At 39.2% G+C, this 27,569-nt stretch overlaps 1 pseudogene; it reads right to left on the bottom strand.

Moving 5' to 3' along the window:
• The window catches only part of LOC149155091 (U4/U6 small nuclear ribonucleoprotein Prp31 homolog pseudogene), a 40,525-nt pseudogene extending 22,891 nt beyond the window's left edge, over nucleotides 1–17,634 (bottom strand).
• Nucleotides 17,635–27,569: the final 9,935 nt, after the last annotated feature.

The raw sequence follows: 27,569 nt of genomic DNA, 5'->3' as shown, positions 1-27,569 counted from the left end.
TGGAACCTGCATGAAAGAATTGTGATCAAATTGTCTTTCAGGAACAATGATTTTGTTCTCTACATCCACAACAATGTTGTCCATATCAATCAAGGTGTTCTCCACGCACTCATCCTGGTTAGAAAACTATTCAATGTTAGGTCTTGGGTGGTGGATGTATGCTCCCAACTTGACCCTGAGCCTAAGCTCATTTATGACCCCATCAAGGTCATAGTGCAACATGAAACTGTTTCTGAATTTCATTTATTGAAGTAACCTGTCAGCCTCTAGTCCAACCTCTTTGTTGCTACAAATGAATGGGCCCATTTGGTTTTTCACTTTGAACTGGGTTTTCTTCCTATAAGCTAGGAAGTGGACCTCAATAGATTTGATGATTTGTTTGAAGTATTCAAGAGAAAATATCCTCATAGGGAGGTATTTGGGCAACTTATAGGGGGCTAGCTCACAACCATAAATTCTAATCTCAATGTGGTTTTGCTACAAGTACCAATATCCCACCTTGTTGTTCTTAGCCAATTGCAATACTCTCTTGATCTCTAGGCTGATTAGAGGCTAAGTCTTAGAAGTTGGGATGTTCATGACTGGGTACACAAAAGAGTCTATGAAATCTTTGTAGGTGAACGCTATGGAAAACTTCTGGACCAAGGGTGTCTAGTAGATGAATGATCTCTCCTTTTCCTTGGTGTGCAATTTCTGGATCCTCACAGGGACCTTGTCTATTTGGTAATACAAAAACATATAAAATAACATTGAGGAGTATTTGAAAACTCTTTCAGTGGGTAGTCTGGTGAATTTTTCATGCATTCTGTCTACAATGAACTATGCATAATCATACATAATAGCAGGAGGCTTGCCTGGAGTAAAAATGGACAGGAGGGCCATGATGACCTCATCACATGCTCTTCTGATGTGTATCCTAGGATGCATGAGCGCATGGTGATTATGCACCCGCTAGTCTCTAAGAAATAGAGGGAGCATAAGGTGAAGTGTTTGTAGGAGTATGTCATTCCTCAATGATGAAATTCTGGGAAATTTATTTGATTTTGAATGGTTTTAGTGTGATGTACAATTCCAATAGATTTCCAATGGACAGAGGGGTTTGATTATGGCTAGGTTGGATTTGTAGCATCTGGTTGATGGATTCAACAATAATGGTGAATAGTAACTCATGGTTTGGTGCCACAATAGCCCTTTGGCTTGGGAAATTGTAGGCATGACAAAAATGTACAATGTATGGGAATGGGTGAACTTCTGGGCCAGTAGAAACCAACTCTCAGGATTTTGTCAGTAGTAGTCTTCTAGTGCAAGTGTCCTCCGCAATCCCCTACATGAAACTCTTGCATGATTTTATCAGCTTCATTTTTCAGTAAACAATTCAAAATAATACTGCTATTGTCTTTCCAAAATAATGCATTATTTATGATACAATACTTTAATGACTTCATATTTAAAAATCTAGCTTTAGTTCTTGTTAAACCGAGAGGAGCTTGTAAATTCTGTAATACAAGTTTAATATTTGCATACCAAGGTGAATGTGAAAAAGGTTCATTGATCGATGGAGTTGCCATCTCTTCCTAATCATCAAGGGCACTAATGAAGTTTATATCAAGGGCTTGACAGTTCAATTTAGCCATGAGTTTGGCTAAACCTTGGCCTTTGGCAAGCTTAGTTGGTTTTATCTCTATGTCATATTCCAATATTGTGGCAATCCATTTGCCTCTTTTCCCTTCATGCCCATTTTGTGTCAAAATGTCCTTAACTACAGAATTTGGAACATAAGCAATAATGTGAGAATATAGAATGTATACTCTGAAGTCTTTGATATCCTTTACTAAAGCTAATGCTTGTTTTTCCATAATATTGTATTTGAGTGTGGCATCTCTTAAGTATTTACTAAAAAATGAAATTGGTTGTTCATATCCTTGGTTGTTCTCTTGCAGCAAGACTACTACAATGATGTGTTCTGAAGCAAAAGAAAAATTATAAAATCCTTGTTAAAATCAGGGCTTATAAGGACTAGAGTCTTGGTTAAGGCTTCCTTGACGGCTTCAAAGGATTTTTTGGCCTCCACTGTCCATTTAAGTGTTGAGTCCTTTCTTAGCATGTTATTTAATTCTCTAATCAGGTTTGCTAGATTTGAAATGAATCTCCTAAGAAAGTTTATCTTGCCTAGAAATGATTGTAACTCTTTAATGTTTCTAGGATGGGTAATGGTCAAAATGGCCTCTATTCTAGCAGGAATATTCTAATCCAATCTTTAGATATGATATGTCCCAACAGTTTTCCCTCTTCCAGACAAAAAAATGCCTTTTCGGGATTTAAAAAAATCCCAAATTTTCTACATTTGATAAATATTGTTCTCAGGTGGTGTAGGTGTTCATTGTCAGATTTAAAGAAGACTGTGAGGTCATCTTGGTACACTACCGGGAATTCATGAATCTCCTCGGGAAAAGCTATATCCATAGCTATTTGAAATGTGGCACCTGCATTCATTAATCCAAAAGGCATCTTCAAAGACATGAAGGTACCCCAAGGAGTAGTAAATGCAGTTTTGGCTTGGTGCTTTGGTTGAGCTAAGATCTGGTTATACCCAAAGAATCCATCTAACAGTGAAATCCTAGATGAGCCTACTACCCTCTACAAGATAAGGTCCATTTTTGGTATAGGATAGTTATATTTTAGTGAGACCTTGTTTAAATTTCTGAAATCTACACAAAGTCTAATCTCACCAGTATTTTTCCTAGTAGCGACTAAGTTTGAAATCTAATCTGAGTATCTAATGGGGGCTATTATTTGGGCTTCAAACATTCTTTTAACTTATTTCTCAATAGACGACATAAGAACTGGGTCTATTCTCCTAAGTTTCTGTTTGAAAGGTTTATGATCTTGTTTTAGAGGTATTTTGTGTTGGATTATGCTCGTGTCATAAGATTTTAAGTCTTCATAACTCCAGGCAAATACATCATGGAACTCTTTAAACAAATTGATGTATTTAACCTTTTCCTCTAGAGGTAAGGCTTTTGATATTTTAATGAGTTTTGGTTTATCCTTAGTTCCTATGTTACACTCTCCTATGTCAGCTCTTAAAGGTTCCATTTTGGGTTTCCTAGCTACATCTTTAGAGTCAAACAAATCTTCTAAAGGGACTAATCCCTTAGGCAAAAAATTATTTTTCAGATTTAGAATTTTTGAATCATCATTCATTATTTCTTCAATTTCTACATTTTCTAAACTATTTATTTCTACTCTAATAAATTTAGTGGGTTTAGCTATAGCTAAAATATTTACATCTATGTTACTTTCTATATTATTGTCTACTATACCGTTTGTATCTATCCTACAATTCTAAAACTCACCTTCATTGTTCATGAAATCATAAATCTAAGAGTCCTAGGAGAAAATCTGCCAATACTTCAGGTTGTCTGCTATAACAAGCCGATTTATGACTTTTGCAGTGTATTGATGTTTGGGTTAAAATGGTAATTTACATGTACTAGAAAAAGTGGCCAGACTGTGGGCCTGCATTTTTTGTTTTCTAGGAATGGCAACAAAGTTTGTTTCCAGGAGGTCTTTAATCAAGTCTAGGAAAGTTTCTCTATATTTTCCAAGTCTAGGATTTTTTACAGAATATTCACTATTAATCTATTTAATCATCAGCTCTAAGTCTCCCATGATGGAAACTATTTTGGCTCCAAGTTTCCTAACCAATTGTAACCCTATAATTTGGGCTTCATGTTTAGCCATGTTATTAGTACAATTGAAGTTCAATATGAAAGCATGTCCCTCAGCATGATTATTCTCCATATTACGGATCCACACTCTTGCACTAGCCCCTAACCTATTAACAGAACCATCAAAGTCTAGATGACATAGGGACTCATGAAAAATGTTCTCACTATCAGTTTTTTTGTATTTCAGGTCTTTAGCTATGATTTCCTTATTGTCATGTTTTGCATTCTACAAGATAAAGGAGTCCATATCTGAATGCATGGAGTATATGGGAAATTTTTGTAGTTTTTCATCACTACTCACCATGTATTTCATCAAGGTCTCTCAATATAGTTTTCTTGATTGGCCAAAAAAAGATATGGTGGCATAAGACATATCTAATTGTAAGGATCCCTGCAGTTTTTCTCCCCATGAGTGAGATAGCAGCATTCCATATTTGGGTGGGATGTATGCAACTAATATGTCCATTAGAATACTCTTTGCAGGGCACTGGAGAAGAGCTAAACATAATTCCTTGATCAAACCAAGGCATTTAACTTGGCTAGAGTCAAAAGAAAACAAATATTTATATGGTCTCGTAATGTCTAGGTTCAGTCTCTCCATGATTTCCTTTGGCATCAAATTATGGGATGCCCCTGAGTCTAACATAGCATTATGCAATATTTTGTCATGAATTTTCAGGCTAATGTAGAAAGGAGGAACTCCCCTTGCTGATGAATACCATTAGCATCCGGGCCAAACATTATTTCAAGCTGGTCATCATTCAAGTTAACAACATCCTCTCTCTCTCCTATGTTTAATGTTTTAGCTATCTATGACCTATACGATTCATTCTTTACTAGTTTGGTCAAGGGAATTGATATCTTTAATTTTGCTTTTTCAGTTTTGATGTTGAAAGGGAGCTAAGATTTGTTTGTTTGATTTAGATCTTCCTTAACATGTGGATTTCTGTGTGTTCTTATCCTGTTTCTTAGTACTAGGGATTTCAGTATGTGTTTCTACTATTTTGCCTTGATTTCTCTTATTTTGATTGATTTCAGTAATTGTCTCTGTTTGAGTTTCAATGGAGGTTATATCTACAATTTTAGGGGTAGAAGTCTCCGGTGTTCCCCTAGGGAGGATTTGTAACACTTTGGTAACTGGAGCTTCATTTATTATCTTAGTCTGGGTCTGGATGGTTCTTTTAATGGGGGTGTCATTGTTATTTTTACTTCTTAAGCTATATTGTTTGTGTACCTCATATATAGTTGACTCATATCCCTGTTTAAAATCAAAGGATTCACTAGATTCTAACTGCAACTGTTGCAGCATATATAACTCCTATTCTTCTTAAGTAAGAGGAACAATGTCTTCATCTTTGGTTTCTAGTAATTTTATCTATGTGTCATCCTCTCCTTCTTGGCTCTATGGACCCTCAGCATAGTTCTATTGGAAGACAGGCCTAATCTGCTTATCTGGTATGGCGTTTTTTCTAGTGTTAGGGTTCTTCCTAAAATTGGGGTTTCTTATTGGGGGTGGTTATTGATTCTCCCATTTATTTTTCCTCTCCATGTTTTCTAATCTATCCATTATTCTCTCTAATCTCTTAGATAAAATATATACCTTTCCATCTGAGGTGGAAGTTTCATCTTTAAATACAATTTTCTTTTCATTTCTCATTCGGGCTTTCTTAGCTAATAGGTTGGCCTCTACACTAATAGAATTGCTTTGCATTTGTTCTAGTGTTTTAGGGTTTCTTTCCCTTAATTGGTATTACATGTCAGTTTCAAAACTATCAGGGAATTTAATTAATGTTAGGTCAGGTGGAGGCTTAATATTGGCTGGAATTGCATTGTAGATACTATTGAACCTAATGTAATAGTCCTGAACTGACTCATTAGGAGCTCTTCTAATGTTTTCATTTTCAAAAAGTATTTGCAATGGGTTTTTCTTTCTCTCCCATCTATCAATGAATAATCTATGAAAATTAGCTAAGTCGGCAATATGGTTGGCAGGAAAGGCTTTGAACCATTTCTTGACATCCCCAGTTAAATGTTGGGAAAACAACCTCATTTGGACATCTGCTTCATCTATCTCAAGCAACTCAAAAAAGTCAAACATCTTGTTTACATGTTGTTGGGTAGTGTACTGACTAGTAGCATCAAACAGGAAGATTTTACTTTGATAATATTCGGGCATGGCATGGAGTTGTGCATGTAAAACTAGAGGTGCATATCGGTTTGCCATAGCTGTGATTCTGGTTTGACTGGGGGGTAAAGTTGTGGTGCTTGAGGAGTGACCTAAACTGGATGGAGGTAAACTAGATGATGATGAGGATGGTTGATTAGTAACTGGTTTAGGTGGCTGGACTATGGATACTATTGGTGAAGTGGTAGTAAAAGAAGGTGTATTTATAGTGAGTGAAGACTATGTAGAAATTTCAGAGGTAGCAGCAGTAAGGGCAGCGAGTTCAATAGATTGTTGAAGGTAAGCACTATCTATATTGCTGATCAATGTAGAGGTCAAGGCTTCTAACTTGTCAAAAGCGTCGAAGACAAATTTATCTAAATCTGGATGGATAACCTTTTTTTATTCAATGTGTTGAGTAAACTCAGGGACTAAGATTGTTTCATGGATGGCATTCTCAAATTTAGTTCTAAATAATGAGAGGTCAAATGACAAATCAAAAGGTATTTCCTATAAATTTGACAACTCCTCAGGGAGTGAATTAACTCTGACTAACCGATTACTACTTGCCTGAGTTTCTAGTGTTTTGGGTTTTCTTAGAATTTTGTCTGGGTCATCAACTATAGTTGTAGGGTTTGGATCTGGGTTTTCCCTGGTCTAGTGAATCTTCTTGGGAGGCAGAATTTTAACCCTTTTAACTATTTCTATGAAATTTTTCAAGATTAACTTTGGAAAATGACCTTAACGGGCTTAAGATGAAATTCAAGGTTTCCTTAAAGTTTTATGAGATCGAGGATCGAAATCCCCAGTATGGTCGCCAGTTATGTTATCACTCTGATATTTCTTTTGAAGTTAATGAAGGAAGAAAACTCAAAGGTAACCACAAACCACTTTTGGAGATCAGGACCTAGCCTTCCTGATGCTCAAAGAGGGCTCTCTCTTTATAATTTAACCTTTTTTTAGTTAATATGACTTTAGGCTAGTTATTGTTTGCACTTGGATTTTGGTTTGAATTTGGGTGGTGGGATCACATTACTTAAATGAATAGAGGTTTTATTTTACCATTGGGCTATGGGGTCGAATGTCAAACAAACAAGACTGGATTCAATTCTAAAAACAGTGTCTACAGGGCAAGATAGACGAGTTACTGCAAATCCCAAAGGCTAAATGGTAAAATGGTTTCAAATCAGATCCAGGGAGCAATTAATATTTTCCTAGGCTAGAATCTCGAAGGAATGAAAGAATTCAACCGGGATGGGAGAGAAATTAAGGGTTGTCAAATCTAGGTATCAGAGAAAACACGTAAATGACTAACTGTGCAAAACGGAGTGTACTTAAACAAATTTTGAGTGATATCTCCAGTTAATTCATTCAAATTTAGGACACATTTAAGATTATGAAACACATAAGAAGGTAAAAAAATTAAACAAGGAAGATACTTCACTGCAAATAGCACAGCTCATGAATCCTATAGATAATTGCTTTTATTACTTGCTCCAGTCTGTTGACTTGAAAATAGTACAATCACCCTTACATTTTAAGATCAAAATAACTCTACAAATGTAAAATAATCCACCATAATACTTCAAAGTCTGAAGTATTTATACAAAAAGAATTTACAAAATATCTCAAACAGCATTGAGAACTAATCTAGGAAAAGGAAATATCCACATGCAAGAAGATAGAGATAGCTATCGAATTGCTGCTCGCTGTCCCCGTTATTTAGGTTTTGTTGGCTTTTCTCTTTGATCTTTTGCCCTTTAAGCTGGTTGTTTTTTTGGTCTTCACGCTGGATGTTTTGTTTTACTTTAACCTTTCATCTGATACTTTTCCATCTCATACACGTTAACCTTGTTGACCTATCAATATCCTTTTACTGTGCTCTTTTACTTGTTACTATATATTTATATTTTTACTATGTATTTACTATAGTAAATAATTCATTTTTTACCATCTTTCATCATATGGTAATTGGATATTGAGCATCTTTCTGTATATCTCATGTGCCTTTGTGTATTTGGCAGAAGTTGTGTTATTAATAAACAGGTGTTTTACCTCATGCTAGAGGTAAAACAAGTTTTCAAATGTTTGATACAATACTTTGCCTGTTGGTATGCCCTTCATGGATGAAGTGTTTACATGATATTTGGCCACTTCCCTGATCTTTTTATTGTAATCTTCTTGTGTGATTAGCTTATCATTTATGACCAAGGTTTTAGGCAATCCCTTTTCCTTCAAAAGTTTGAACTTAACCATGCACATGTCAACGACTAGTTGCATGGTTTGACACTTATCCTCCAAGTTTAACATCAAATTCCTCTTAGTGAGGACTTTTTTGACTTCCAAAATTGTACCTGTCCTGTCAAGTATCTCAAGTTCTTGCAACTCATACTTATTCTTAGAGTTGAGGAAGTGGATGATTCTTGCATCTTCCTCTGGCATATCTCCAAGTTCTTCCTTGTCTTTATGAATGGATTTTGTGGCTTGCTTTATTAAATCAATTTGTTAAAAAATAACTTGGATGGATGACCAAATATCATTGACAGAGTCAATGATATTGGCCCATAGTTTCTCTTTAGCCATACCTATAGATTCATTCAGTGTCAGTTCTTTCTCCAGGCTTTTTATTGTTCCATTCATCCTTGTAGCCTTTTGTTGTTCTTCTTTATGCATGATTTGGGCCTATTTGTAATCTGTCTATAAGTTGGTGACTTTCTCCTTAAGTGTATTCATCTCAGTGGTCTGAACAGATTTTTCTTCCATTGCTTTGACCAATTTTTTTGCTTCATCACCTGTGGAGGCTATTGCTGTTGATCTTGTAGCTGATGTAGTTGGTGTAGATGCTAGTAGTGCAGTAGCCATTTGTTATAGACATTTTTGTGCCTTACAGCATTGAGCATGAAATGTCCATAATCTAAGGGATCCAAAGTCCCTAAACATGTTGTTCCTACCCCTAGAGGAACAAGGCTAACAAACCACAACAATTCACAAAAGTTCTCCACCAGAAACTACTCAAAAACAAGTCAATTCAGGATCAATTTAGAGGCTCCACTAGCTGTCTGCACTGAAATGCAGAGATTGCACTGGCTAGGTGCACTGCAATGCAGGTAGAAGCACTACTAGGGTGCGCTGAGCGGGAAGTGACAAATGGCAAGTTCATTCAACGAGGTGGAAAGACCCTGGAAGCTTCCAGAATCTTTCCCAATGACACTTGCCTCAAGGAATTCGACTAGTGATGAGTAAGAGGCTCTTAGTCTCCAAGTGGAAGCAAGAACTGACAGAGGGAGAGGACACTAGTCAGATCTCAAGCTGACTCATCCTCTCTCCAAACATCTACATATGAATCTCTCCTCCATGAGATCTAGAGGCTGGAATTTTGTTATTGCAAAGAATTGTTGTTGGTTTGAGACTCGAATCATTGGGTGCTTAATGCTTTGAAGGAAGGTGAAGATAGGAATTTCATTTGCTGGGAAGGAGATGCTGGATTGGAGCCTTCTGGGTTGTATCTCTTCCTGAACCTTGTTATTCATCAATAAATCTATCTTGGTTTCTCCTATATACTGATGTATCTTTGATGTATGATTGCATTAGTATGTTTAGTTTATTTCTAATCCTGAACTAGTTATGAATATGAATCTATGTCTTTGTGTAGTGTTCTCTTCTTGTGATCTTGCAGAAACCTGTTGAAGCTGGGCGAGCGAGAAGGCAAGTAGCTGCGAATCCTCAAAGAGAAGAGAAACCGGATCGAGGGACAAACGGAAGACACCGGTTAGTCCATCTATCTCTCTTCATTCTTAATTCATAAAGGAAGAATACTAGAATAGCTGTTTCTGTTTGTTGCTAAGGAACTGTCACACCTTAGGTGGATAGGATCGTCCTGCATAGGCATTTTCCCCACAACAAATTGGCGACTCCGCTGGGGAGATCTGTTTAGTCATTTTATTTGTGTCTCTATCATTGTTTGTTTCATAGACTCAACAGCAACAATCGAACTGCATCTGCTATTCTCAGATGCAAAGTAGACAACTCCTGCTTTGATCCAATCACTGGATTTGTCTATGATCTGAGCAATGGATTCACAAATGATTTGATGATCCTTTGTGATAGATCTTAGCCCTTCCTCAAAGCATCCCTTTGATTGTACCTTGCTTGTTGATTTTATTTGGCCTGAAACTGTAGATTAAATAGCAAACTGTGACCTAGAACCCAGTGAGAAACTCTCGTTTCTCCTTCAGTGCAGACCCTGTGAAGAGGTTCTGCATTTCAACACAGGTCCCGTGAAGGCTACCTGCACTGAATGTCAAAACCTCTGTGTTGAGGGTGCGTTGATCCAGTTAGGCCTTGTGCAGCTGGGGTTCTCTGCTCTGTTTTGCCTTGTTTTGATCTCTAATTTTTGCAGCCTGTAACCAGCATAGGTACCTGTCTGATAACTCCTTTTCTCTACTTAAATTCCGCCTCCTTTTTTACAAAAAGACTGTGAGTGTTTTTATGTGTTTGTGGCGTCACTTACAGTTTTCCTTTGCAAGAGTGAAATAGTCATCCTGTAGCCCTTGATTCAGATCTGTTGATTGTGATCTTAGGAGAGAATTCATTGGCTGTTTACAGTTGATTATACATTCATTTTTGCTTTTGGTTTGAGTTTGTCTCTTTTGAGTGTCAAAACAAGTATTCATTTCGAAAATCATTAAGTGTTGTAATCTCTTCTACCCTTTCCGATTTCGAAAAAGTAAACTTGTTTGTATTTGCCATTTAAAAGCAAATTCAAAGTTGTACAAAAAGCTTTCTTTTTAGGCATCAATATTAAGAGAGCAGAAAACAAACACCTGCATTGTGCATTTGCATCTTGATAGTTTGCATGCTTGATTTAGGAAAAGTGCATTAGAGTGTGTTGATTGCTCTTGGAGAAAAGATGGTGTCTTTCTTTTCCCTTTGTAGCTAGGATTTTCAATGTTGAAAAAGAGATAAAGCTTGCTTATCATCTTTAGACTGCATTTAGGAATTGTATCATACATCTCGTGGTGAACCTCAAAAGGCAAACTTATAAAAAGATCAACCTAAAATAAATTGAATGAACTTAACAACGCTTTGTAACTTACCGCACAACATAGAGGTCTAGGCTAGAGACGTGTTCCGGCGTCGTAAAGCCTGGTGACTGTCGATCTCGTTGATGGTGGGTGATTCCTCCTGAGGAACGATAGCGCCAGTACGGATTGTGCTCCCACGTACCATCGAGTATATATTGGGAGACCCCTATAGGCATAAAACCTTTATCCTTAGGAAGCCGTGTCGGTCGCCCTACTGATCGCAATGCACTGAACACAGCATTCAGGAAGATCGACCACCCGTACCTTAAAAAGTATTCTGCGGTTTTGTTAAAAGTTTGGCACACCCACTACCTAGAACTCCAGAGCAGTTCCTTTTGGCCTTTTTCAGACTCTATAACGGAAAAAGTCCATCCGAGAATTTTTCACTTCGGGCTCGTTAAAACATCGAAGGAGACTAGAGTCATCTTTATCTTTTTCTCGACTCTTTAAAATTGAAAAAGCAAGTTGTGTCTAAAGCGTCGTTAAAATTTATTTTAAACGGAACAATCACCCCTTCTTCCTGCATTGATCTTTAGGTTGAGAATGTGGAGGACACCAACCAAGGAATTCCCCTTGGTGGAAATCCTAGTCCCTTCTCCTCTTGGGGAGATGTTGGTGCGCTCCACATGGCCACATTGTCGCTTCCAGGACTGACAATTGGCTTGCCCGTCTGGCTCTTTTCAACCAATGTCGTTCAGAACACCACTATTCCTGAACAGTCGAATCAATAGTTAGACCAGACCAGAGTTACCCACCAGCCTTCTACTTCATCTAATTCTTCCTCTCCTCCTTCCTCTTCGCTTGACGGAACTGGTAAAACAAAAAACCAAGTTCTTAAGGAGAAGAAGGAAAAGAAGAAGAAAGAGAAGAAGAAGAAGGAGCCAAAAGCGACTAGGGGCAAACAAGTGTCGTCTGACAAAAATCCACACACAGCACTGACTAGGCCTAAATCGCCATGTGTCATATGCAAGGGAGACCACTTCCACAGATATTGTCCCTGCATCCCTCGGATACTAAGGGACTGGTCTCCCCGTTTGCACAATTCGGTAGCGTCAACCTCTGATAGCCATGTTGACAGCACACCATCAACTAGTGAAAGTGAAGTCCTTGGACAAAAAGGGAAAGCTAGATCTCCCTGTAGACTGTGCGAAGGCAACCATGCCATCCACCGTTGTCCCTTCTTAGACGAGGCTAAAAGAGTTTTGGAAGATCGCCCGGTTTTACCAGTGCAACTTCCTCCTGGATATCAAAAACTCCTGCCAAGTCCTTCACCAGTTTAGAACCCAGCTGGCCCGCTCAGGTGGTCAGCCGAAGCACCTATCATTGAAGATGAACCGTCTAAATCCATACCTGACGAAAGTCAAAAGGTTGAGGTGTCAGTTGACCCGGTTTTGCCTTCAGAGGCTCTATCTTCAAATGATACCATCACAGAGGAGAATAAAGACGACACCGTCCAAATTCTCTTCATCAACACAGACTTCGATGAACAAGAGGGCAATTTGCCCATTCCTTTATCACAGGAAGGAACTTCGTCAGAGTCATACCCGGCCGTCTATTCGGTCCCACCACCAAGCAACCTAGTTGTCTCGTTCGACTGGAACCAACTAGGCAGACCCCGTTTGCCAGCAAGCATACCATTCAGGATTATCATTCAAATATACAGAATGGTAATGCTGGCACCATCATTGATGAGGGGGCATCTGTGAGTATCCTTTCCTCTATTGCTTGGAAAGCACTTGGTTCGCCAGCGCTTTTGCCTGAAATGAGAAATCTGACAGGCTTTGATAAAGGAAATAGTCGACCTTTAGGGATCCTCCCTAATGTGCCCATAACATTGAAAGGGAAGACCGTTCAAATGAACGTGATGGTCGTTCATGGACCCTTGGATTATAACCTACTCCTTGGACGAGACTATATATATTGCATGGGAGTTATTGTCTCCTCACTCTTTAGAGCAATGTGTTTTCCGCACGAAGGAAGAGTGGTCAAGCTCGTGGACCAGCTTTCATTTCCCAGATCATGCATCGCAAATAGTCATATACCGTCCATAAATGGTCTCTTCACACAATAAATGTCTCAACCCACGGTCCGTCCTCCCGATGAGCGCGAGTAATCCGGAAGGATATGACTGGAACCCAGGGGGCATGCATCCTGGTCTGCTTCGGCAGGAAAACTTTGGGTATAAAGTAGGTTTCCGCGGGAGAATATGACTAGTCCGTACCCCATCCGTGGTTGGAAGTGGGGTTGTTCTGGAATAAGATTCTTTTGTCAAAGTTATGTGAGTTGACAGACGGAGTCTCTCACCTTTGTCTATTTCGGTAGATATCGCCGAAGAAGTGTTTTGTTTGAAAGATTAACGAGACAATCTTTGGATAACCTGAAAGAGGTAGGCCTCTCCCGGTGAAACAAATGTTTTATTGGACTAAGAAGGGGTAACCTTGAAATCGTACTTTATGCCTGGGGGCATGCAAACCTTCTGGAGTGCAAGCAAGGGGCGGCTATTTATTTTTTAAATTTTTAGGTCCTCCCTTTAAACCTGTAGGTCTAACCCTTTAAACTCGTAGGATTAGTCGTTTCCAAACTTGCATAACGAAAGGATCTGGAGCAAAGCTTTGTGAGATGAAGCTCCATAAAAAATAGAATCTTAATGAGACATTCTTATCATATGACTGGATTAATCGAGCAGTTTTAGCACACAGTTCATGCTCATTAAAAAATAAATGCATGATCCGAGCAGTTTTAGCGCATAGTTCATGCTCGTTAAGAAATAAACATAAGATCGAGCAAATGTTTCCACCCACGTTTAAGCTCGTTAAAATATGAACTATTCCGGTAAATAACCACCGTGAATGTAATATCATCAACCATTAAAGCCTTGGTCGTGTTTGCACCATCACCTCCACTTTTCCATTGGCCGATCGTTCACCTCCATATGATTGTTTACCCATTTTGAGGAACAGCTGCGAAGAGTGATTTCACTAGCCATCCTTGTGACACTGCCGTGATTGGAAAATTCCAACCCGTACCTAGAATCAGCTGCTAACCCGTTTTATCACTCGTTCCTCAAAAGACGAGTCTTCTTTAAGCTCTTTTCATCTGACTCGTAAAATATGAAAAGATTGCCGAGTTTTGGCCTTCCAGCTCGTTAAAGCGACCAGAAGTGCTATCCCTCCTCTAGATTTTAATCTTTTTGGACCTAAGGGATTATTGCATAAAAAGATCGAGCGCTTGTTTTGTTCGGCTCGTTAAAACTATCGAAAACTCATCCCTTCTGTATTGTTTTATACTTTTTCGGACTTAAGGGATTAGATGACGAGAAAGGACTTTCGGAGTTGACTTTACGTACCTTTTCAGACTCTCTAAAAATGAAAAGGACCGAGTTATGTTTGTCGCTAGACTCGTTAAAAGCATTAAATAGCGACCAACTTGTCTTTAGACGAGAACGAGTTTCACTATCGCTAGGCTCGTTAAAACATAGCGATGGGCTTGCCCGAAGGGCAAGTTATAGAACAAGCATATGTTATCCTCCTCAAGCTTGACAAAAATAAAGAGGTACTGGTCAGCAATCACTGGGGAAAAATTGGGAGAAACTCAAGAAAACTTTGATGGTAGCAAGTCGCTCTTGAACATGACACTTTTTCCTCCGTACCACAATCGGGTTGGGTTGTTTCATTCACCGGTCACATCACCATGGTCTCGCCATACCATCCATATTTGGGGTAATGCTACCGATCCATCGCATAAGTGTCGCCATATGTTCAAGAGAAGTCGTTCAGAGAAGTCAACCATGTCCCATCCACTGCCATACATTATCCTTCATCCTTTCATGATCGCCACCCTGAATCATATGTCATCAGATCGTTTTCACCTCCATCAAAATCATTTGCTCCGTTCTGTGTCATTGATGTGGGATTCATTAAGGCCCTCCTTTGACGGATTGCTTCTTGTCGACATCAGCTCATTATCCAAGAAGTTGATCTAGGAACAACCCCTTCAGTACTTTGAAGCTTGCATGCCTCAATGGCAAGTTTCTCACTTCCGGCGATAGGTATACATCAATGACCTTCGACTGAAAGATTTTGCGTGGTGTTCGACGCCAAGTCCTTTATTCACACCACGTGAATTGTACTGCAGTACCTTGAGGGTCATTATCATTATCGGTGATTCCTCTCGCGCTTGTTAACGGTTTACCTCATTGACCGGTAATCAAGCGATGTCTTTCCATGTTCGACTTCAGAACATTTCTCACATGGATCGACTTGTACTTAGAGTGAAGATCGAACAAGTTTGAAGACCCTGGATCTAGTTTCATCCATCCGGGCTGCGATATATATTCAGGAAAGATAAAGACATTGACATGTACATCATTGCAGCAGATAATCATCCTACCCAAAGGATGATAATTTCATCAAAATTATCAGTCTACCATCAGATGATTGTCTGTTCTATGTACAGAAAAATGAATTTATAAAGCTGAGCATGGGGATGCCTGCCTCAGCTAGATCATGAAAGCAGTATGAAAAATAATGTATTGTATTGTATTGTATTACAGGTCTCCTCCCAGCAATGAAAGAACTTCGGATCCTCCTAATAAAGCATTTCACCCGATAAACGACCTCATACTTTAGGGGGCAACTGTTATAGACATTTTTGTGCCTTACAGCATTGAGCATGAAATGTCCATAATATAAGGGATCCAAAGTCCCTAAACATGTTTTTCCTACCCCTAGAGGAACAAGGCTAACAAACCACAGCAATTCACAAAAGTTCTCCACCAGAAACTGCTCAAAAACAAGTCAATTCAGGATCAATTTAGAGGCTCCACTAGCTATCTGCGCTGAAATGCAAAGATTGCACTGGCTAGGTGCACTGCAAAGCAGGTAGAAGCACTACCAGGGTGCGCTGAGTGGGAAGTGACAAATGGAAAGTTCATTCAACGAGGTGGAAAGACCTTGGAAGCTTCCAGAATATTTCCCAATGACACTTGCCTCAAGGAATTTGACTAGTGATGAGTAAGAGGATCTTAGTCTCCAAGTGGAAGCAAGAACTGACAGAGGGAGAGGACACTAGTTAGATCTCAAGCTCACTCATCCTCTCTCCAAACATCTATATATGGATCTCTCCTCCATGAGATCTAGAGGCTTGAATTTTGTTATTGCAAAGAATTGCTGTTGGTTTGAGACTGGAATCATTGGGTGCTTAATTCTTTGAAGGAAGGTGAAGATAGGAATTTCATTTGCTGGGAAGGAGATGCTGGATTGGAGCCTTCTAGGTTGTATCTCTTCCTGAACCTTGTTATTCATCAATAAAGCTATCTTGGTTTCTCCTATATACTGATGTATCTTTGATGTATGATTGCATTATTATGTTTAGTTTATTTCTAATCCTGAACTAGTTATGAATATGAATCTATGTCTTTGTGTAGTGTTCTCTTCTTGTGATCTTGCAGAAACCTGTTGAAGCTGGGCGAGCGAGAAGGCAAGTAGCTGGGAATCCTCAAAGAGAAGAGAAACCGGATCAAGGGACAAATGGAAGACACCGGTTAGTCCATCTATCTCTCTTCATTCTTAATTCATAAAGGAAGAATACTAGAATAGTTGTTTCTATTTGTTGCTAAGGCACTGTCACACCTTAGGTGGATAGGATCGTCCTGCATAGGCATTTTTCCCCACAACACCATTGGAGTAGTGGGAGACAAGGATGTTGCCAATGTAGAAGGTACAACGGTGGTGACAGTTGCAGGAGCATTATCTAGACTAGCTTGTTTGAATTGCATCAAGTTATCTAGTTCTTTCTTCATCTCCTTCAACTGGTCATTCAGTTGCAGCACTAAGCCCAACACTTCCTCATGATTGGGCTAGCTTTCCAGGACTTCCTTTGTCTATGGGTGCTATGAAGGAGGTAGCTTAAGCTATTTCTTGAGGGCTGTTATATCCTCATTCTTTTTCTTGATTAATTTCTTTGTGGACCTAACATAACTTGGGTCATGGCCCAGTTCAATGATCAAGTCCTCCAAGGATTTTATCTCGATGTCTTTGGTCTGTGAGGAGGCCTTTTCCAGCTTGAATTGGGATGTCAAATTATCCAATGAATCTTTTAGCTTAAAGGCATCCATGTCATTTTTTGTGAGGGTGGACTAAATAATTTCTCCATCCTACTTATGGAACTCTATCTGATTAAAGGGATGAACATCCCTGGCCAACACCTCAAAATTTTTCTTCTTGTAGTCCGCTGAGGTCTTTGTTTGTTGTACAGTGGGCTATGAAAATGATAGCTGCATTTTTCCTGCTTTGATGTCAAAGGCTGACATCAATCTAGTTTGGTTTGGTGGTGTAAGCTTGAGGTATTGGGCATATATCACTGCCTTCAATTTTTCATTCCTCACCTTTATTTCTTTGAATCTATCTTTGATATCCTTTCCTTTTTTAGCTGGCCTGACCAAGGAAGAAACCTCCATACTCTATTGTCTCTATATCATCTATGTGTTGGAGGTTGATGGCTGTTGTGTTTCACCTGATGCAGCTATTTTATCACTTCTCTTCCCCATTGCCTCAATGTCAATTATTTCCTCTGAAGCAATGTTCTCCTCCTGTTCAAAGACAAGATTCAACTTGGACCTCTTGCTTGGCTCAAACAGCTCATCATTAGTTTCCATGGTAGAGCTAGATGCTTCCTCCCTATTCCTCTTAGGATTCTTCTCTTCATTGGCTGGGGTCTGTATGATAGGAGGAATGTTCATTGGCTCCCCTTGTTTTAGAACCTGCAGGAAAGAGTTGTGATCAAATTGTCTTTCAAGGTCAATGAGTGTGTTCTCTACATCCACAATAGTGATGTTCATATCAATCAAGGTGCTCTCCACCCACTCATCGTGGTTAGAAAACTGTTCAATGTCAGGTCTTGGGTGGTGGATGTATGCTCCCAACTTGACGCTGAATCTAAGCTTGTTTATGACACCATGTGAGTCATAGTGCCACATGAAACTATTTTTGAATTTCATTTGTTGAAATAACCTGTTGGCCTCTGGTCCAGCCTCTTTGATGTTGCAAATGAATGGACCCATTTGGTTTTTCATTTTGAACTGGGTTTTCTTCCTATAAGCTAGGAAGTGGACCTCATGAGAGTTGATGATTTGTCTAAAGTATTCAAGAGAAAATATCCTCATAGGGAGGTATTTGGGCAGCTTATAGGGGGCTAGCTCACAGCCATAATTTTTTATCTCAATGTGGTTTTGGTACAAGTACCAATCTCCCACCTTGTTGTTCTTGGCCAATTGCAGTACTCTCTTGATCTCTGGGTTGATTCTAGGCTGAGTCTTAGAAGTCAGCATGTTCATGACTGGGTACACAAAAGAGTCTATGAAGTCTTTGTAGGTGAATGTTGTGGAAAACGTTTGGACAAAGGGTGTCTAGTAGATGACTAATCTATCCTTTCCCTTGGTGTCCAATTTCTAGATCCTCGCATGGAACTTGTCTGTCTAGTAATACAAAAACATTTAAAACACACTGAAGAGTATTTGTAAACTCTTTTTAGTGGGAAGTCTAGTGAATTGTTCATGCATTCTGTCTGCAATGAACTGAGCATAATCATACATAATAGAAGGAGGCTTGCCTGGAGTGAAAATGGACAGGAAGGCCATGATGACCTCATCCACATGCTCATTTGATGTGTATCCTAGTATGCATGAGAGCATGGTGATTATGCACCTGCTAGTCTCTGAAATAATAGAGGCAACATAGGGTGGAGTGTCTGTAGGAGTATGGCATTCCTCAATGGTGAAATTCTAGAAAATTTGTTTGATTTTGGCTGGGTCTAGTGTGATGTACAGGTCTAACAGATTTCCAATGGACAGAGGGGTCTGATTAGGGCTAGGTTGGATTTGTAGCATCTGGTTGATTGATTCAGTAGTAATGGTGAATAGTAACTCATGGTTTGGTGCCATGAGAGCCCTTTGGTTTGGGAAATAGTAGGCATGACAGAAATGTACAATGTCTCAGAATGGGTGAACTTCTGGGAATGTATACTTGTGCAAAAAGGATTCGCAAAGGTGAATGTCATCTACATGGTTTAGAAACCTATCCTTAATCCAGTAGTGGATTTTCAGAAGGTTTCCTAGAGTAGGAGTGTCTTTAATTTGGAAATCCCTGTCTACTAGGGCCAAATGGTCAATTTCCAGGTGAGGGGTTGATATAGGTCTGACATCAAGGGAGGTCTAGGAAGCCATCTTTGTGATAAAATTAGGAAATTGGGCTTATACAACTCTAGAAGTGAAGTTTGAATGTGTCTGGTTCAAAGATAGGCTATTGGCAGTTTGTAGGATAGGGGTTTTGGTATTTTAGGGGGGAATACTCTCAATTCAAAGGGAAATCAATTAAATTCAATTAATTATTTCTTGAATTCACTGTACGTTTTAAACTGAAGGGTCATTTTGGTTCTCTATTGAAATACCCGGAATTTGTGGTTCAAGATGCAAATTGGTTTTGAATGGTGGCTGCAGAGGGTACTGGTGCTTCAGTTGTGCACTGGAGAGCTAAATTGGGCTTCCAGAGCATGTTCGAGAGGCAATTGGTGGTCAAAACTAGTTGCAGAAGCTCAGGATTGTGCAAAAATGTTTAGGAAGCTTTCGCAGAGCAAATAAGTGAAAAGGGTGAAAATGGGGGTTTGTGGCCTTTTAACCAGTAGCGGTTAAAAATTGGCGCGAAAACTCGTTTAGTGAATAGTGATGGTTTTTCCTTTTGGTGGGGAGGTGGTTTAGGGAGCCATTGCACTATTTTTGAGTGATGGGTGGTATTTTCCCGAGAGCACACAATTTAACACGGTGCGGCTATGTAACCCAAGGGGGGCCCAAGCAATACCACCCAAATCGAATGCTCTCAGGCTGGTAAAGTTCAGGAGATGGGTGGATGCAATATGGCCGAGGGTCATAGGATCTGAGGGTGCAAGATCCAATGGCCATCGCGTGGCGGAGTTGCACGACGAGAGATGGGTGAGACATTTAGTGGGGCTCGGGGAAATAATTTCATTGAAGTATAATTAATTAATGGATAATTTGTTGGCATTATGATTCAGGTTTGGTGTTATGGCACAGGTGTTGTCCTTGATGGCAACTCACTCAAGTGGCAAATCACTATTCAGGCTCTCAAAATGACAGAAAATAAGGGGTTCATAGGTACACCGTTCAAAAGGTGCGGGCCCGCAAGCACGCCATTCACAAAGTGCGGTCATGTCAGCAGGTTATCTGAACAGAAGGTGCGGACCCCCAGTACACACACTTTCATGCAGAGAAAAGCGCACGCACGTGGGAAATCCTATGGTGGTCCATGGTATTTAGTCCGACGTGGATGATCCTATGGTTTTGGTCTGTGGTATAGCATCTAAATTATTGAACCCCGATTTTGGGTCCCTTCTATTGGTTTTCTATGGTTTTGATCCATGGTTTGAGCAAGGGCTTGCCTATAAAAAGGAAAGGAGATCATTTGGCTAGACACTTGTGAACATTTGAATATCTTAAGATCTGAAATTTTGGGTGATCGGTTTGAAAAGCTAGATCTAAATCAAGGTGAAAACTATGATTTGTAAGGCGGATCTATTGATAGGTCGTGATCCCTTTGGCACATGATCAGATCTGAGGATCTGATAATCTGTGGCACATTGGAGGACTGATAATTTGGCTCTATTCGGAGGTCCGCAGGTGATCCACAGCGCAGGTGCGGAGGTACGTAGCACAGCAGAAGGCGCAGGTGCGGAGGTATGCAGTGCAGCAGAAGGCGCAATGCGAAGGTACGCAGAGCAGCAGAAGGCATAGGTGCGGAGGTGCGCAACATAGCAGAAGGCACAGGTGCGGAGGTACGTAGCAAAGCAGAAGGCGTAGGTGCGGAGGTACGCAGTGCAGAAGAAGGATCAGGTGCGGAGGTGCGCTGTCGGGTAGACAGTGCAGGTGTGGAGCTATGCAGTCTAGACACAGAAGAACTGCGGATATTCAGAGGTTACTATTGGTGAAGTTGCGGACTTTTCTTGAAGTATTTGTTGGTTGCCTTTTGTCTATTGCTGCAGAGCTCTGGGTTTAGGTGACTGGTATTGCTTTTCTGGTTACTACATTCTGAGAAGTTATTGGTTCATTCATTGGTTGATTGTAAAATGAGATTGGTTGATTCACATGTACTTGATGATTATTTGATGTTCATGGATCGAGTCTGAAAATTAATGAAACGTGGTCCTTGGAAGAAAAGAAGTAGGTCAGCACCTACGTACTAGTAATTCAGCTAGTACAAGAGCTAAGGGGGTTGTAGCTCCCTTTCAGGAGAGACTGGAAAATGAGAGAGGGTTGTAGCTCTCTGTAGGTTGCAGCTTGTGTACTGGTAAAGGACTGCACCAGTACAAAATCATTGTAAAAGAAGTTTCTAATTGAAAGAAGATAGAGACATATTGCAGCAGGTGGTTTTCACCCACATTGGGTTTCCACCTTATATCTGGTGTTCTTTGGTGTGACTATCTGTTTTTCTTGTTCTTGCTCATCATTATATGATACTGACATACAAATAAGTTAAAGTATAAATCTGGAATATATATTGAAAAGAGTTTGATAATACTGATTCACCCCCGCCTCTCAGTATTATCTCCAACATAATTGTAGGGTTAAAATGTAATGCGGGTTTATGAAGTGGGGCCAAGGTTTTCTTGGGAGAATGATATTGTAGTGGAGTTAATAAAGTAATGCATTGGGGGGATAAAACTTATGATAAAGGGTTTTATGGGTTTTTTTTCTTGGGTTTTTAGGGAAATTTATCAAAGGGAAAGTGATTTTTTTTAAAGGCGAAAGGGGTTTCACACAAGGGAAAAAGGGTTTTTTGGGTAGGGGAATGAATTTGGAGGGTAATTTTCTAGGGAATGTGTGAAACCAAGGGTCAAGGGTGAAAATTAAGGGAAAATGTGTCTTCATGAGAAATGAATGGGTAAAAGGGGAAGTTAGTAAGTATTTAGTGGGGGGTAAAAGGAAATGGATGGGAAGTTAACCAAATTAGCTTATAAGCATCCTTTTACTTTGATAACTACTCTTGCACACTGAAACACATGATTAAACATGATAGATGTTCTTATGCTTCAATCAACTTTGTACTTTCTACAACCTTTCTTCTACATACCCTAAAAAAATTTCTTCACTTTGTTGGGTGCATTTAAGCTAGCAAACCCTTTCTTTCCTTTTTCTTTTTGAAAATTAAACTATCTACTTCTAACCTTATATCTTCCAAGGGCTTATATTAAACTGATGAGCTCCTTTTATTTCTCTACCTATCTACTTATTTGCTGAGATTAAACAGTTTGGCTAGATCTTTATTCTCTAACTATAAACAAGACATTTAAAGCATGATTAAACAATTTGATTATCATGGGTTGTGGCATGTATGACACGCTGCACACAATCATTAATTTAGACATTAAAGTAAAGTGTAGTGGCCCTTGGACTTGCACACTTTCATGATCTTTTTTTGTTTGGGGTTCATATTTTTTTCATTTTTTTTTATCTTCTCTTATTCTTTTTTGTTCTTTTAGGACATACCCTCTTTACATTTTTTATTTTTTAATATGGAAAAGGTTTGCAGTAAAGAAAAGGTAGGTACATTATTATAAGACTTAATCACAACCAATTCAAAATTATGAATCCTATTATTATAGGACTCTAACAACCTCCACTATCTTAACACCAAGCCCAGAGACGTAACCAACACCAGGTGAACTTCATTATCAAATTTATTGTGTATTTGATTCGATGATCGTTGTCATGTTTCCTCTTGCTTAAGAATGCACATGTGGTTCTTTTATGCTCTTTCAAATGTAATTATATTAACATCACAAAAGTAAAATATCTTGGATAATTTCGATAGCTGAAGAAATATGGATCAAGTTTGGTATCAGATCGGTCTGCTTGCTAATGTGAATTGTGAGTGTGAATGATTAAACATGCAATAATGGAGGATGATAGAGGGATGTATGAGGCCTTTCTATGGATATCCAAAATGGTGGACATAATACATGAAGCTTATGACAGAGAATAGAGGAACAGGAGAAAGAAATTGTAGAGGGTGATGCTCCATCTACCACTTCAAGTGAACATTCATCGCCTTCATCATCTTCTCATCATTTGAACGAGGAAATCAATGAGAGATTTCACGCTGAGAATGTTAAATTGAGCCAACTTCTAGAAGAATCGAAAGAGGAGAATCAGAGACTAAAACTTTAGCTATGAGCCACGACAGAGGACTTCAAGAAGTTGAAGTGCAACAAAATCTTAAAGAAGCCATCATCACCTATTTCAGAATCAATAGTTGAGGTAAACAGTGTTGATCATTCTTCAGCTTTGTTTTCACATGACACTATTTCTATTGGAAATGTGGAGGTAACCATTATAGGAACTGGCATGAGACTCCTTACCAAGATGGGGTATAAAGGAGGAGGACTTGGTGTTAATGGCCAAGGCGTTACTCATCCATTGTAGGACATGGAAATACCTTGATTCACAGGTTTGGGATACAGTGAAGGAAAATGCTCAAAGGTGTTAGAAGCTTCCAAGACATTGTTGAAACCATCATGGAAAAAGAATGATGGGAACACATCACCATCACCCCATGGCAGTGCACATTCCACATGAAGAGCTGAGGCAAGCTCTCATCGCCATAATTGCACCAAAGACATCCAAGAAAGGTATAACAAGTCTCAATATTATAAAGTTCATTTCAATTACAATCATTTTGTTAATGATGAATGTAAATCATGGCATCGAAAAACATGTATTTTTTGTGGTCTACATAACCATGTGGTTGCTGAGTGCTGCAAGAGAATGACAACATGAAAGAAGATGAGGTCTGAAAGGCCTTCTCCACAACAAGGAAAGAAGCAGGTTAAGCAGGTCTAGAGGAAGAAAAAATTTTGCAGTCATTGCAACAAAGGTGGTCATCAAAGAGCCACATGTTGGAAGGTCCATCTAGAGAAACGTCTTTAGGGAAAAGCGTTTGTGCATGAACTAGTTGAAAAAGTTGTTTGACAAGCGAATCTTCCACAAGGAGATGACCCATTCACTTTGATAAGTGAGAGATGGTTTCTCTAGATGTGTTAGCTTGTCATGGTTGTATTTTTGTAAATCATTTGTTGTAATTTATATTGTAAAAGTGATGATGCATTTTCCATCACTTGTTGAAGCAAAAATGATGTTTTGGCCTTGTACTGATAGCTCATAACTAGGTGGTTGCGGAACATATACTTCCTCTTTCAGCACTCCATTCAAGAACATTAATTTTACGTTCATTTTATACAATTTCTATTTATGTTGTGCGGTAATTGACAACATGGTATGCACCATCTTCATCCTCATGACTGGCGCAAATGTCTTCGCATAATCTCTTCCATAATGTTGCTTGTATCCTTTGACAATTAGCCTTTCATTATGCCTTTCAATCTTTCCTTCAACATTGCTCCTGGTCTTATAGACCCACTTCACTCCAATGAATTCTTTTCCTTGCAAAAGTTCCACTAACTCCCATGTGTCATTCTTTTCTATTGCTCTCATTTCTTCATTCATTGCTGCAACCCATTTTTCTTCTTTGACTACATCTTCAAAATGGATTGGGTCATCTACATGACAAAACAATGCAAATAAGGAATTCATACCAGCGCTAATATCAACTTCATCTTGCTCATAAATTTCACTTAAATTTCTATTTTTTGTCTTCTTATGCTTGTAGAAGATAGGCTTGCCATATCACTTGATATTGCACTTGAAGTAGATGAGGTTGTGGGTCTTTGCAGTGTGCTTGGAGTATTACTTGCTTGACTGCGTGACACTGTCATATTATTTGTTGACATTATCGCTTGTTGGCTCATTTGTTGAGATTGGATAGGAGTAGAAGGAGTAATTGTTGAGGAATTACTTGTTGCAGTCAATTCCTCTTTGTCCTCATGTGGTATATATGTTTTCACATTGATTGTCTTCTCTGAGCTTCCATCCCATGCTTCCTCTTCTATGAACTGTAGATCTTTGTTGATTATGGCCTTCTTGGTTGATGGATTGTAGAGCTTGTATGCCTTGGATTCATCACTATATACAACAAATATACATTTCTCCCCCTTATTGTCTGATCCAGGTGGCTCCATAGGCCCTTAGAGATCACAAAGCACTTATAATAGATCAAAATTGAAAGTGGTCAAATTTCTCTTAATCTAGGACAAGATCGTAGTGCTCAGTGCCCTGATTCCAATGGTGTGAACAACACTCAAATCTGAGTTCGTATGAAGAAGATAGATCTGGTCAAACTTGGCGAGGTGGTAGGCCTAAGGAGGCAAAAAATTTGCCGAGACCGATTGAATGAAATCCAGCCATCGGAATGGGCGAATTTGTTGAACGCTTAATTTTTCTACTAACCCTTGGTCTTAGTCAAATTGACAAAGGCTATTAAGAAACAAAAAAAAATAAATATAGTGGGGTGATGGGCCACCAACCCTACCACCCACAGCTGCAACGGTTATCAAATATAAATAAAATGATTGCTATCAGATGGGCCTCCCCCAATGATCCTGCTTGATCCTATGGCACAAGACCCGCATTATGTACCATGCCATGTCCATTAAATGGTAATGCAACGCAAAAATTGTTAATAGTTAATTAATATTTTACCCGCACCAATTCTAATACGTTGGCTAAAAAAACTTGCCATCAGTGGGGAGTTTGTGGGGATGGAACCCCCGACCTTCCCACTGAAATCCTCCATCTTAGACAACACACCAACTGAGTGGCATTGGAATATCCGTCCCACCAAACAAATATAAACCAACCTTTGGCAGATGCACAGGGGGAGTGCCAAATAACATGTGGTAGAACCTTGAGCGTGTGGTGGATGGAAGGTGTAATCTAAAAATTCCAAGTGTCACGACCATGGAAGGCCATGCTTTTCGAGGGAATCCTTTAAAGAATATTCGATAGAATCTTTGCAGAGAGGAAGCTAAAATATTCCCTTGGAGGTAAAATTTCACATTGTCAGAATACTATCAAGTTTATAGTTTATTTTATTAGATTTTCGCAAGAAGCACGATGGTGAAGTCAGATTCGTCATATGAGTAGAAGCCACACAACAAAGAATCTTTGAAGAATCTTGAGGAATCTTTAGATTCCCTTGGAGGTTGAATTTTTCCAGTGTCAGAATGTGCCTAACTTTATACTCATTCTTCTTAGAATTTCGCAAGGATCGTGATCGCGAGATCAAATTTGCAATATAAGTAGAATATCTTCAGCTAGCCAATGGAGACGAATCTTGGGGGAATCTTTAAGATTCTCGAAGGCCCATAACTTGAGGGTGTTAGAATGGGGCGAATTGGCAGTCGATTTTACACTACTCGACACCAGAAAGTTAGGGATGCAGTTAGTTTCAGCAGTCCAGCCTTTCATTTTTCGCTCATTTTTAGAAGTAGAGATATAGGATGCAGTCATGCTATGTTTCCTTTTGTTATTGCTGAGATGATGTATTATTCTTGAGATCCCTATTCGACACTATGTTGAGGGATGATTGTTATCACATTACTGTGAGATTGTGATTCTTGTTGCCACATTATTCCAATATTGTATTAACTTGTCATGTTGAAGGGTAGCCCTTTGTGAGTGAGAGTTCTTGTAGGAAGAAAACCTTGTGGAAAGACAAGCCACTGTGTTTGAGGGTGCATGTCCCCGTTATGACAAAGAATAGTCCATGTACATCAGAATCATTTACAACATTATATGAAGCGACCTTCACTATCTTGACACTGGGCCTGAATACGTAACTCACACTAGGTGAACTCCATTATAAAATGTATCATGTTCTTGATTTGTTGATCATTGTCATGTTTCCTTTTGTTTAACAATGCACGTGTGGGTCTTTTATGCTCTTTTAAATGCAATTATTTTAACATCAAAAAAGTAAAAGATATTGGATAATTTCGGTAGATGAAGAAATATGGATCAAGTTTGTTATCAGAGCAGTCTTCTCATTGATGTGAATTGCGAGTGTGAACGATTGTACGTGCAACAATCGAGGATGATAGAGATATGTATGAGGCCTTACTAAGGATGTACAAAATGGTGGACATAATGTATGAATCTTATGAAAGAGAATAGAGGAACAAGAAAAGAAATAGAAGAGGACGATGTTCCATATACTCCTTCAAGTGAACATTCATCTCCTTCATCGTCTTCTCATCATTCGAATGAGGACATCAACTAGAGTCTTCATGTAGAGAATGTTAAATTGAGACAACTTCTACAAGAAGCGAAATAGGAGAGCCAGAGACTACAACTTCATATATGAGCCATGACAAACGACTTCGAGAAGTTGAATCCCAACGAAGGCTTAAAGAAGCCATCATCACCTGTTTCAGAATCAATAGTTGAGGTAAACAGTGTTGATTATTTTTCAATTTCATTTTCACATGACACTAGTTCTATTGGAAATGTGGGGGTACCCATTATAGGAACTAGCATGAGACTCCTTACCAAGATGGGGTATAAAGGAGGAGGATTTGGTGTTAATCGCTAAGGCATTACTCAACCATTGGAGATCATGCAGAGACCTC

This window comes from Pinus tabuliformis, chromosome 9 (assembly GCF_031772625.1).
Source record: "Pinus tabuliformis cultivar Carrire ecotype Pingquan chromosome 9, CPIR1, whole genome shotgun sequence".
Classification (NCBI taxonomy): Eukaryota; Viridiplantae; Streptophyta; class Pinopsida; order Pinales; family Pinaceae; genus Pinus; species Pinus tabuliformis.
This window is presented reverse-complemented; position numbering and strand designations above follow the sequence as displayed.